The 12,220-nt window shown below is 45.4% G+C and overlaps 9 non-coding genes across 9 annotated transcripts; all 9 read right to left on the reverse strand.

Annotated features, from left to right (window-relative positions):
* Window positions 1-4,838: 4,838 nt before the first annotated feature.
* Window positions 4,839-4,931, reverse strand: TRNAI-UAU (transfer RNA isoleucine (anticodon UAU)). Its single transcript is given in 2 exon segments — window positions 4,839-4,874; window positions 4,894-4,931. It is a non-coding gene; the product is annotated as a tRNA-Ile (tRNA).
* Window positions 4,932-5,151: 220 nt separating this feature from the next.
* On the reverse strand, window positions 5,152-5,244 carry TRNAI-UAU (transfer RNA isoleucine (anticodon UAU)). Its single transcript is given in 2 exon segments — window positions 5,152-5,187; window positions 5,207-5,244. It is a non-coding gene; the product is annotated as a tRNA-Ile (tRNA).
* Window positions 5,245-5,464: 220 nt separating this feature from the next.
* TRNAI-UAU (transfer RNA isoleucine (anticodon UAU)) lies at window positions 5,465-5,557 on the reverse strand. The gene is given in 2 exon segments: window positions 5,465-5,500; window positions 5,520-5,557. It is a non-coding gene; the product is annotated as a tRNA-Ile (tRNA).
* A 220-nt stretch (window positions 5,558-5,777) lies between these two features.
* On the reverse strand, window positions 5,778-5,870 carry TRNAI-UAU (transfer RNA isoleucine (anticodon UAU)). Its single transcript is given in 2 exon segments — window positions 5,778-5,813; window positions 5,833-5,870. It is a non-coding gene; the product is annotated as a tRNA-Ile (tRNA).
* Window positions 5,871-6,090: 220 nt separating this feature from the next.
* On the reverse strand, window positions 6,091-6,183 carry TRNAI-UAU (transfer RNA isoleucine (anticodon UAU)). Its single transcript is given in 2 exon segments — window positions 6,091-6,126; window positions 6,146-6,183. It is a non-coding gene; the product is annotated as a tRNA-Ile (tRNA).
* Window positions 6,184-6,403: 220 nt separating this feature from the next.
* Window positions 6,404-6,496, reverse strand: TRNAI-UAU (transfer RNA isoleucine (anticodon UAU)). Its single transcript is given in 2 exon segments — window positions 6,404-6,439; window positions 6,459-6,496. It is a non-coding gene; the product is annotated as a tRNA-Ile (tRNA).
* Window positions 6,497-6,716: 220 nt separating this feature from the next.
* On the reverse strand, window positions 6,717-6,809 carry TRNAI-UAU (transfer RNA isoleucine (anticodon UAU)). The gene is given in 2 exon segments: window positions 6,717-6,752; window positions 6,772-6,809. It is a non-coding gene; the product is annotated as a tRNA-Ile (tRNA).
* A 220-nt stretch (window positions 6,810-7,029) lies between these two features.
* On the reverse strand, window positions 7,030-7,122 carry TRNAI-UAU (transfer RNA isoleucine (anticodon UAU)). The gene is given in 2 exon segments: window positions 7,030-7,065; window positions 7,085-7,122. It is a non-coding gene; the product is annotated as a tRNA-Ile (tRNA).
* Window positions 7,123-7,342: 220 nt separating this feature from the next.
* Window positions 7,343-7,435, reverse strand: TRNAI-UAU (transfer RNA isoleucine (anticodon UAU)). The gene is given in 2 exon segments: window positions 7,343-7,378; window positions 7,398-7,435. It is a non-coding gene; the product is annotated as a tRNA-Ile (tRNA).
* Between the last annotated feature and the right edge of the window lie 4,785 nt (window positions 7,436-12,220).

The following is a 12,220-nucleotide window of genomic DNA, read 5'->3' on the forward strand; positions in this document are numbered from 1 at the left end:
GTGTGCTGCCATATAAGCGGCAGTAACTAGGTATAATAAATAGTGTTGGCACAACTGTTGCATGAAGTTTGACCGTGCTTTCTCTGAGTTTGCCGCATTGCGCAGTGAGTGCCAAAAGCCACAATTTTTTTTTCTTATAGCACCGGTCTTAGCTGTAACGGGGTACCTAGGTGCATTACTAGGCTCCATTTGCACTCCAGCGACAATGAATGCTGCGCAGCCAGCAGGCCAGACTTCCAGCACCTGCTACTGATTGATTTATTTATAGGAAGGGAAAGGCGAGGTAACTGTCTCACTTGATTTATGTGGACACCGCAACCGCGCCGTAAGGGAAGGGAGGAAGATGGGAGTGAAAGTGGATAGAGAGAAAGAGGAGCCGTAGTGGAGGGCTACGGAGTAATTTCGACCACCTGGGGATCTTTAACGTGCGCTGACATCGCACAGCACACGACGCCTCTTCGTTTCGCCTCCATCCAGCACCTGCTAAGGGCAAGCACTGTGCGATAGAAGAGGGAAGAGGAAGACACGGTTTTTTTCCCTTGTGGCCTATCTAATGTTACAGCATGTTGCAATGCGATGTCTACAGCGTTTGTTGTAGGCGGCATTAGGAATGTGAATAGTATTTTGGGGCTGAGGTCGCCATTTTAGAGCCATTAAAGCAAAGTGAGGTGCATTACCGTGTGATGTGAAAGAGAATTAATATTTCATAAGCTTAGACAATTTTGAGTCAAACATGCTTATAGATATTATCGCTCTATGCGTGTTGTGTATATCAAAGCTTACATTGTTGATTTCACAGCCTATTACTTCGCCGAACTACTGTAGGTAATTGAGCGTGCATCAATATGGACATAAAAGCGACTCTCATTACTGTCGCCCTGCCGCCGTACATGCCGCAAGTCATCATTAACTGAGTTTTAATACGGGCCAAAAACGCCTGGCGGCGTTACTGAAGCCTTTGTGTCGCTGAAGGAGTGGTAGTGCGTTCGCTACCTCTATTTATTCATCATCATCATCAGCCTGACTTTACCCACTACAGGGCGAAGGCCTCTCCCATATTTCTCCTATTAACCCGGTTCTGTGCTATCTGCATCCACTTGACCCCTGCGAACTTCTTAAACTCATCCGCCCACCTAACTTTTTGCCGCCTCCTGGTACGCATTCCTTTCCTTGGAATCGAATTTGTTACCCTAAGCGACCATCGGTTATCCTCTCTTCACACTACATGTCCTCTATTTAATATTTCTGTGTAAAGAAGGAGAAGTGTGACCAAGCTCAAATATGTGTGCTTCCGGGCGTTCCACCCGTCAGCTTGTGCAGTGTGTCGTGCGCGTGATATGTGTGCGACGCAATGCTGCGTGCGCTCGGCTGATGGGGCTGGTGCAGGTGGGTCACCGCTGCTTGCGGCGGGGGCTGGCCTGGCACCGAATTTTTATCTGTTGTAGGCCGTCATTGCACACGCCACCGCTGGGGGTGGACGATGGCTGTTGTTGCGGCTCGCGTCTTTCTTTCCCTCTTGCTTTTCTTTCTTCTCTATATTCTCTTCTATCTGCACGAGGCAGCGGAGGTGGCTCAGCTACAGAGCCAGTAGCAGGCCCGTGCATTTTCTTTTCCTTCTTCCTACAGCCACAACACAACACACCCCCCGTAATTCCCTGCTATCGCTCTCCTCTACACTTCCCATCGCTACCTCTCACTGTCCCTTTCCTTTCTCGCCACCGGCCGCAGCTAGGGTGCTTCAGGCACCAATTGTCTCTATTGACATATCCTTATTTTTAAATAAACCCCCACCACCACTGTACCATACCACCACCAGATATGTGGTGTGGTGTTGCTTGTGTATTTATTTATCGATAAGGCTATCTTTCTACAAGACTTGACCAGGGCGGGGACACAATACAGAAGTATGTGAATACTGAAAAAAAAAAACAAAAGGAAGAATATAAACAAAAATATTACGAAAGTGCGAACACAATACAGGGATGAAACGGTACAGAAATGTAAGAAAATTTAAAGGCAATTTTCGGACGTATTTATTTATCGATGCAATATGGATGCGATTTATCTATATTATAGTTATCGATGTTCGTGTGTGTGCGTGCCTGCATGCATTTGTGTGAGTGAAAGAGAGGAGAAATGCCGCCGGAAGCACCTCCTAAATGTTCTTTTCTTTTCATTAGAATAAGAGTGCGTTCATATAGCAGTTGCTCCACCCACCAGAAGTCGAGAGAGCATGTGCTACTGAGTTTTTTTTTTTATATCGGTATATTCTTTAGCATGCCCATGAGAGTCATAACTATGACAGCACACAAGTTACGCGCAGCACGGGAGTACATGACACTTCAACCGTTGCTACTGAGTTCACTAGACGATTTCGCACCGTACTGCGCAGATAGTGATGGCGATAGCTATTGTCCTAATGTGCAAGTTGTGCTGAGATTGCATCTTGCATCCTGGGAAATGTTCATTGGGGTCTGATTAACCTTCTTTTCTTCTCTGGTAACATTAAGACAACCTGAAATGCTAGGTCAAAACATCAAAACGATATGACATTTAGATTCCAGGTCACAAGACCTTATAATGCTTCCAAGAAAGAGAGAGATATGGCAAAAAAGAGAGAATTATTTCTTAAGAAAATTGTGTGAAAGCCAATACAACAAAAGGTAAACGTATGGTATCACTTTAGTCATGAATGAAGTGATCTCATTCGAAGTAGCTTTCTTATATTCTCTTCTTACTTTTCTGGTGCATGTGGCCACACTGCTTACAATATCAGGCGTAAGAACTAAGAAGGCCAATTGAGTGAACATATGTCAGGTGCTTCGTTTCAAGTAGAAAAAAAGAAAAGCAACGCCGCACGCGAAGAAAGGGCGACATACCACACGGGTTCAAGATATATTTTACAAGTATTCACACCCCTGTGGGGGCCAGTATGAGGTGTTGGTTGCGAGCATAGATTTCTTACACTCTTAATTAGAGGGAAAGCTGAAGGTGCTGCACTTCAGCCACCATGGGCGCGCTAAGGATCATGGGCCGGTTTGCTGCTTGGTGCGGGACAGTCGGTTTTTCTCGGGTGCGCGGAGTGGCGTTACTGTGATGTTTCTTTTTCATCATCATCATCATCTCGAGGTGCGTACATAAACCGCAAAAGCCATATAGCGGAGGTGCAAAAGCAGACGTCGCCAATAAAAGGTTTCTGTTTCCCTAAATGGCACTAAAAACTTCCTTGAGTAACTGCACAACCATAAATATTTCCAAAACATTTTTTCCCTCTTAAAGTGTGCCTATTAGGCGCGAAGTATTGGTATTTGTGCTGCAGAAAACTAAGCCAATAGGAGAAAGAGCCATCGCTTATATTGAATAGATCTCGTACTAACATACTGTACGTTTCTCTCTCTTTTTGCAATATATAGTCACAATATTGAATGTTAGGACGTTATTTACGGTAGAACAACGTTTATCTTTGCCTTAGTTCTGTCCAAAAGTTGTAGATCTGCACTCGGTAGCTTTCCGGCCCATGATGCTTAGAGCGCCCATGGTGGCTGAACCGGTCGTCAGGAAACCACATGTAAACTCCCATACCTAGAGGCAGCACAGCTTTCCCTCTAGGTAAGAGTAAGAAACTCTATGGTTGCGAAAAAGCGAAGCCTAATTCGACACGATGCGAATGTACTGGCAACATTGATCAATCTGTCTGATATGCTGCCAACGTCACCGGGACGGACGTCGCGGCTAGTACTAATCAACGCTCGAAAACAGGAAGATTTTCATTCATATGGATACACTACATGATCTTAAGCAGTGTCAAAGCTCTCCTTAACGCTGACCTAAAGGCCCGTTATTGTGGAAATCAAGTGATGGCTAAATGACTCATATCGGTACATTCTTTAGCACGCCCATGAGAGTCATAACTATGACAGCAAACAAGTTACGCGCAGCACGGGAGTGCACGACACTTGAACTAACTTATTGACCATTTGCGGATATAAATCTAAGTGCAACGGTGAAGCAATCGTTCTACGTCAAGTTATAAAGGATAGTAAAGTAGATTGCTGGGCGAGTTGGTTGAACATTATGTTAAAACAGCGCTAGAAAAAAGGACAAGGTGTGTTTGTCTTGCTACCTGCCCGTGTTTCTAGCGCTGTTTTAACATAACACAATAAAAAAAGTTTTTTTTTATGCTATTACAAATACATGTTTTAAAACTACGGCAGATACGTTTGCGCGGTTTCTATTATGTGGTTTCAGACAAGGCGGACATCGCGAACATGACAGAGATTGGTGATACGACCATTGCTTAACAAAATTAACTAATCGACTTAGACACCTTTTAATTTAGGGGCAATATCGTATCATGAAGCTGCTATCAAAATCAATGGCCAGCCTATTTTTTAAATTTCCTGAACTGGCGGTGCGGTTAGATTTAACGAGTATGGGAATGTGTGTTTGAATGGTATAGTTGGATTATTCTTTTCGCACTTCACACGTAGATAACAGCATCTACAGCATTTATGCTGCATCAAGTACAGAGCCGATCCCAATTGTCCAGAGAGTGTGAGCGGAACTGTGCAGAGAAAGTGAAGAGGAATTACAGGGTAGGCACTGATTCTTAGTGCTCGTCGGGATTCCACCTAATTTAATACGAAGCACATCGCTCGAGCAGTCATGACAAGTGTGATTGACTCTGTACAGACGTCGGTTGTATAATTATTATTGTTCATGAAGTTGACATTACTTAGTGACATTACACGTGGAATTACGTCATTATCCAGTGTAGGAAATCTTATTCAACGAGCTTGCAAAATGTGCTTTCATAAAAATAGAATTAAAAAAAGACATTCCCCAGGTGAGGCTCGAACTCACAACCCCGGCATAGCTCGCGAAACACTGTCGTATAAGTACCGTGCGCTAACCAATTGCGCCACTGGGGAAGCACACCTGCGCTGCGATGATCTGTCCCAAGGGGCTGATAACTAAAAGAACTAAGCCGCTAAAATACGTCAACTTTCACTGTACAGGAAATATTTGGAGATATGTATCTATATCTAGGATCACAGTGATAAGTTGTATCCTTTGACAGCTGTAGCCCCTCTCGATGTGAGTTAGTGATAGGTAGCAATGGATGTTCATAAAAATAATTACAAAAAGACATTCCCCAGGTGAGGCTCGAACTCACAACCCCGGCATGGCTCACGAAGCACTGTCGTATAAGTACCGTGCGCTAACCAATTGCGCCACTGGGGAAGCACAGATGCGCTGCGATGATCTGTCCCAAGGGGCTGATAACTCAAAGAACTAAGCCGCTAAAATACGTCAACTTTCACTGTACAGGAAATATTTGGAGATATGTATCGATATCTAGGAGCACAGTGATAAGTTGTATCCTTTGACAGCTGTAGCCCCACTCGATGTGAGTTAGTGATAGGTAGCAATGGATGTCCATAAAAATAACTACAAAAAGACATTCCCCAGGTGAGGCTCGAACTCACAACCCCGGCATGGCTCACGAAGCACTGTCGTATAAGTACCGTGCGCTAACCAATTGCGCCACTGGGGAAGCACAGCTGCGCTGCGATGATCTGTCCCAAGGGGCTGATAACTAAAAGAACTGAGCCGCTAAAATACGTCAACTTTCACTGTACAGGAAATATTTGCAGATATGTATCTATATCTAGGATCACAGTGATAAGTTGTATCCTTTGACAGCTGTAGCCCCTCTCGATGTGAGTTAGTGATAGGTAGCAATGGATGTTCATAAAAATAACTACAAAAAGACATTCCCCAGGTGAGGCTCGAACTCACAACCCCGGCATGGCTCACGAAGCACTGTCGTATAAGTACCGTGCGCTAACCAACTGCGCCACTGGGGAAGCACAGCTGCGCTGCGATGATCTGTCCCAAGGGGCTGATAACTAAAAGAACTAAGCCGCTAAAATACGTCAACTTTCACTGTACAGGAAATGTTTGGAGATATGTATCTATATCGAGGATCACAGTGATAAGTTGTATCCTTTGACAGCTGTAGCCCCTCTCGATGTGAGTTAGTGATAGGTAGCAATGGATGTTCATAAAAATAACTACAAAAAGACATTCCCCAGGTGAGGCTCGAACTCACAACCCCGGCATGGCTCACAAAGCACTGTCGTATAAGTACCGTGCGCTAACCAATTGCGCCACTGGGGAAGCACAGATGCGCTGCGATGATCTGTCCCAAGGGGCTGATAACTCAAAGAACTAAGCCGCTAAAATATGCCAACTTTCACTGTACAGGAAATATTTGGAGATATGTATCTATATCTAGGATCACAGTGATGAGTTGTATCCTTTGACGGCTGTAGCCCCTCTCGATGTGAGTTAGTGATAGGTAGCAATGGATGTTCATAAAAATAACTACAAAAAGACATTCCCCAGGTGAGGCTCGAACTCACAACCCCGGCATAGCTCACGAAGCACTGTCGTATAAGCACCGTGCGCTAACCATTTGCGCCACTGGGGAAGCGCAGATGCGCTGCGATGATCTGTCCCAAGGGGCTGATAACTCAAAGAACTAAGCCGCTAAAATATGTCAACTTTCACTGTACAGGAAATATTTGGAGATATGTATCTATATCTAGGATCACAGTAATAAGTTGTATCCTTTGACAGCTGTAGCCCTTCTCGATGTGAGTTAGTGATAGGTAGAAATGGATGTTCATAAAAATAACTACAAAAAGACATTCCCCAGGTGAGGCTCGAACTCACAACCCCGGCATGGCTCACGAAGCACTGTCGTATAAGTACCGTGCGCTAACCAATTGCGCCACTGGGGAAGCACAGATGCTCTGCGATGATCTGTCCCAAGGGGCTGATAACTCAAAAAACGAAGCCACTAAAATATGTCAACTTTCACTGTACAGAAAATATTTGGAGATATGTATCTATATCTAGGATCACAGTGGTAAGTTGTATCCGTTGACGGCTGTAGCCCCTCTCGATGTGAGTTAGTGATAAGCAGCATTGGATGTTCATAAAAATAACTACAAAAAGACATTCCCCAGGTGAGGCTCGAACTCACAACCCCGGCATGGCTCACGAAGCACTGTCGTATAAGTACCGTGCGCTAACCAATTGCGCCATTGGGAAAGCACAGATGCGCTGCGATGATCTGTCCCATGGGGCTGAGGACTCAAAGAACTAAACCACTAAAAAATGTCAACTTTCACTGTTCAGGTAATATTTGGATATATGTATCTATATCTAGGATTACAGTGATAAGTTGTATCCTTTGACAGCTGTAGCCCCTCTCGATGTGAGTTAGTGATAGGTGGCAATGGATGTTCATAAAAATAACTACAAGAAGACATTCCCCAGGTGAGGCTCGAACTCACAACCCCGGCATGGCTCACGAAGCACTGTCGTATAAGTACCGTGCGCTAACCAATTGCGCCACTGGGAAAGCACAGATGCGCTGCGATGATCTGTCCCATGGGGCTGATAACTCAAAGAACTAAACCACTAAAATATGTCAACTTTCACTGTTCAGGTAATATTTGGAGATATGTATCTATATCTAGGATCACAGTGATAAGTTGTATCCTTTGACAGCTGTAGCACCTCTCGATGTACGATACTAAAAGGTAGCAATGGATGTGCATAAAAATAACTACAAAAAGACATTCCCCAGCTGAGGCTCGAACTCACAACCCCGGCATAGCTCACGAAGCACTGTCGTATAAGTACCATGCGCTAACCAATTGCGCCGCTGGGGAAGCACAGCTTTTTTTTTTCTTTATTTCTTAAACAAAATACACATGATAAAACACGTCAACTACACTTGAGCTAACGCGTACGCGGCTAAAATCTTTTCAGGTGCACCAACTCATCAAATAGACAATGCCATTGTGGTGGATCCTGCTGCAACCTGAACGTTTCGCGTATATACTCCGCACTTTCAATAAAGTTTTGACGCGCAAATTGTGTGTATATCTGCATGACGCACCTGGATTCGTGTTTTCCGCAAACTATGGAGGCCAAGGAGCATAATTAAATCATACGGTGCATCATCGTTCTGCACTGGTAGGAATCTGATTCCGTACGGAGTTAAGGGGAGTTCCTTTTTAATTGTCCTTTGGAAGACGTCCCATAGAAAGACAGCATCCCAATACTGTAAGAAAACGTGCTCAATAGTTTCCGGTTTTTTGCACAAGAGGCAATTTGTTGTCCATGGGATGAAGATACCTTTATCATTCAGCCAGGTTTTAACAGGGAGCGTATTAGAGTGAAGTTTGAAAAGGAACGTTTCAGCAGATGGCCTCACAGGCATCTTAACTCTTTTCGAAACGTCCTGTCCTGGGCCTCCGCAGTGTAATGCCCGGTAGAAAGGCACGGGCAGCATCACGTCAATGAGATCTTTATATAGTTTTTTCTGGAAACATTATAAAGGTAATTAAAAGAGAACCGCACTTCAAGCAACTTGCACGAAAAAACAACCTCGCGCAGGTATCCAGTCAGAGTACCAGGCATGTTTTCACATGACACAATCCATTCAGGGAGTCACCACTGCAATCGCACTTGCATCACAGTTCTTAGAAAGGTATCTTTTTGATCACGCATGAATATAAATCGCGAAACCACCTGACGCAGGAACAGATGTGCAAGACCAAGCCCGCCCCTTTTAACAGAAATAAACAAATTCGTCCGGGCGGTTTTTTCCCATCTGGATGCCCAAATAAAAACAGCAAAAACCCGGTGCATTTTCTGAATTGAGGTTCGTGAGACACACAACACATTGATGAGGTACCACAGCCTCGAAATAAGAAAAACATTGCAAATAGAAGCGCGCGAAAACATTGAGTTGCCTTCCTTGCCACGCATCCGCTTTTTCTTTCGCTCTGGATGTTTCTTCCATCCAGTGAACGTTGGGATCTCGATAACAATCTAAAGGCACTCCTAGATAACGCATTGGGAGAGCAGACCATCACAGCTCTCAGAAGAAATCAGGTGCCACGTCCCAATCGCCGTGCCAAAACCCAGAGCTTTTCTCCCAATTGATCTTACATCCGGTTTGATCACAAAATGTTTGAACGACACCCGTGACCTTGCAGATACTCTTTCTGGTTGCACAAAAGACTGCAATGTCATCAGCGTATGCTAGCATTTTCACGTGTGCTGATTGCAGCTTGAATCCTAAAATGCGATCGCTATCAATGATAGCCAAGCAAAGTGGCTATAAATACAGTGCAAAAAGCAGGGGTGAGAGCGGGCAGCCCTGCCTTACCGATGAACGTAGTGCGGTGCTGTCAGTCAGTTCACCATTCACTATAAAACGGGTCGTGTAGTTCGCATAAGCCATTTTAACACCCTCCACTATGACTTCACCAAGGTTAGAATGCTCCAAAATGGAAAAAAGAATTTCGTGAGAAACACGGTCAAAGGCTTTCGCCATATCTAATTGCATCATGGCTATCTGACCCCCGAGTGCATCAACACATTCTAGTACGGTTCTTGCGACATGTATATTCGTGGCAATGGATCGACCCTTGATGCCACACGTTTGATGAGACCCAACCAATTTCTTTATTACGCTTTGCAGTCTTTTTGCTAAAACCTTCATGTACACCTTGTAGTCAACATTGGTGAGGCTTATCGGTCGATATGACCCCACCAACTGTCGTTTCTCCGGATCATCTTTCTTGGGTATTAGAACAATGTGCGATGTAGAGAAAGACAGTGGAACAGTATTACGTTCATAAGCTTCAGTGATTACACAGAGCATAAACTGAGCCGCATACTGCTGAAAAGTTTTAAAGAATGCGGTGCTTAGACCATCCGGCCCAGGGGCCTTCCCACGTGTCAGGTCATCTATTGCAGATTGTATCTCCTGCAACGTTACCGGTGTTTCTAGGCGCGCTTTACTTTCGTCATCCAGTGCAGGCATCAGTCTAAGAAAATCTGTTCGAAAGCCGCCTACAGTCTCAAGCTTAGCGCTAAGCAGTTCTTCGAAGTGCTCTGTTACCGCACGCTGAATATCTTTAGCATCTTCAGTGATATGGCCGACATATCTTATACTCCTTATTTCTTTCTGGCAGGCGTATCTTTTCTCGTCTGCTAGCGCTCGTTTTGTCGGTACTTCTCCAGCCCAAAGTTTTTCAGCCCTTGCACGTATAACAGCCGCTGTGTATCTTTCACTGTCGATTGTTTCCAACTCACTTTTTATCTCTCGTATTTTACTGGCGAAATGCCCTGGCACTGAACTTACCATGGTCAAAAGAAACTGGAGTTGTTCATTCAGTTCTTTTTCTTTCTCTTTATGCCGAACCTTACTGCTCTTTTCTATGGATTTCAATTTGACCCACTCTTTGAAGCTGTCCCATTCCGCTGCAAAACTTGCTGGTCGCATAGCAAGACGATTTTCAAACTCGGTCTTAACTTCCATAAAGAACTCTTCATCGGCGAGAAGCTTGGCATTCAGTTTCCATAGGTGCCAGTTAAAGCGCGATATCTTTCCTTTCCTACCAAACACTGCACTCACGAGACAATGATCACTGAAAGACACAGGCTTGACCTCATATGCAGTACATAGGGAAACAAGATCAACCGAGGTATATACCCTGTCCAATCTAACATGGCTATCTCGCTGAATGTGCGTGAACTCTGGCTGGTTTCCAGTGGAGAACACACTGCCAACATTCTCAAGGCCATACTCATGCACAAGTGCATTCAACAGGTCGGAGCTTCTGTTTGTTCGAGGTTTACACTTCGCCGCTCGGTCCACAGCTGAGCAGACACAGTTGTAGTCACCAACTACAAGCACGATTTTGTCAGTCTTCAACCACAATTCAATAGACTCAGAAAACGATTCACGTTCGCATTTTGAATTGGGAGCATACAGACACACAACACGCCAGCATAAATTACAGTAGGTAAAATCACTAACCAAAATCCGACCACTTGGACAGTCAAAAACGGACTCTACGCTTACTCCCAGCGTGTTACGTATAAATAAAAGGCATCCACCCGATACACCAACAGAGTGGCATACACACACATAAAGTTTGCTTGAAAGGAAGCCACCATACGGTCAGTGCTTTCTTGGCCCTCAGTCTTTGACTATTGCACAGCTGTTATATCTATATCATTATCCAAAAGGAGGCGACTGAGCTGGCATTGTCGCCTTCTCGCTCCCAGCCCTCTGACATTCAAAGTAGCTACGTGTAACGGCGAATTAAGCTTAAGAGTCATGTATTAGAAAGAGACGCCCGTACCCGCATGGTGCCTACCTTCATGGTTGCGTGGCCTCCGCTTCTGAAGAACAGCGGCGTATGTGTGCATGTAATGTCCTCCCAGCAGAACATCGGGCTGCATTCAAACCAAGTCCAAGCACCGTCTTCCATTTTTTTTTTCTTTCACACACGCCCCTCTTGGTTGCAGAATGTTCCTGACGCTGGTCGGTAGGCAGCCGACCCACAAATCGTTCAGGACACTACAAAACTACGGAGGCGGTTTCCCCGCCTGCCGCGTGTCGGCCGAGAAGTTCGGCTTCGGTCGCAAAGTTGCACTTCGGATGCCCGCAGTTTTCGGCGGCGGCTCACCACAAACACCGCCTGGCAGCTGAGTCTCCTCGACGCTTTCCTCGTGCGGACGTTTCGCGGCAATTAAGGCTGCTGTCTCCGGCCCAACCTCCATGGCATCAGTACAGGAAGGCTCAGTACTGAGATGGTCCTCAGCATCAGAGAATTTGATTACGTCCTCTGACGCTTCCTTTGACGCGCTTTCAGGGTCCTGGGATGGAACGTTCAAGACATGCAGAGTTTCATTCTTTTCATCTGAGACCGTCACCTTATTCTTCTTTAAAACTGTCATGGAAGGCGCGTCCTGTTTCGTTGACTGACCTCTAATGTCAGCAGCCTCCTCCGCATCCGCCTAGTTCATAATTAACTCGGACGAGTCTTCGCTGGTCCCAGGTCTGGCAATGCTAGCGTAGGTTCGTGCACATTGGCTGTCTTCATGCCCGAACTGTCGACAAGTTCCGCAGCGAGGAACCCGGCACTCTTTGCGGATGTGACCCGTACTCCGTTAGCGTAGGCACAACGGGGGTCTGCCTGGCACAATGACGAGCGCGAGCTCCCCGCTAACATTCAACTGATGCGGCAGGTCGTCAAGCTTCATGCCAGCTTTCAGCTTCAGTGTGACTAGTCTAGTTGTAGAGCCCTTTTCTAGCATACCTTTAACACTCCAGTGC

Source organism: Amblyomma maculatum, chromosome 11, assembly GCF_055883805.1.
Source record: "Amblyomma maculatum isolate TAMU_Amacu chromosome 11, ASM5588380v1, whole genome shotgun sequence".
NCBI classification, from domain to species: domain Eukaryota; kingdom Metazoa; phylum Arthropoda; class Arachnida; order Ixodida; family Ixodidae; genus Amblyomma; species Amblyomma maculatum.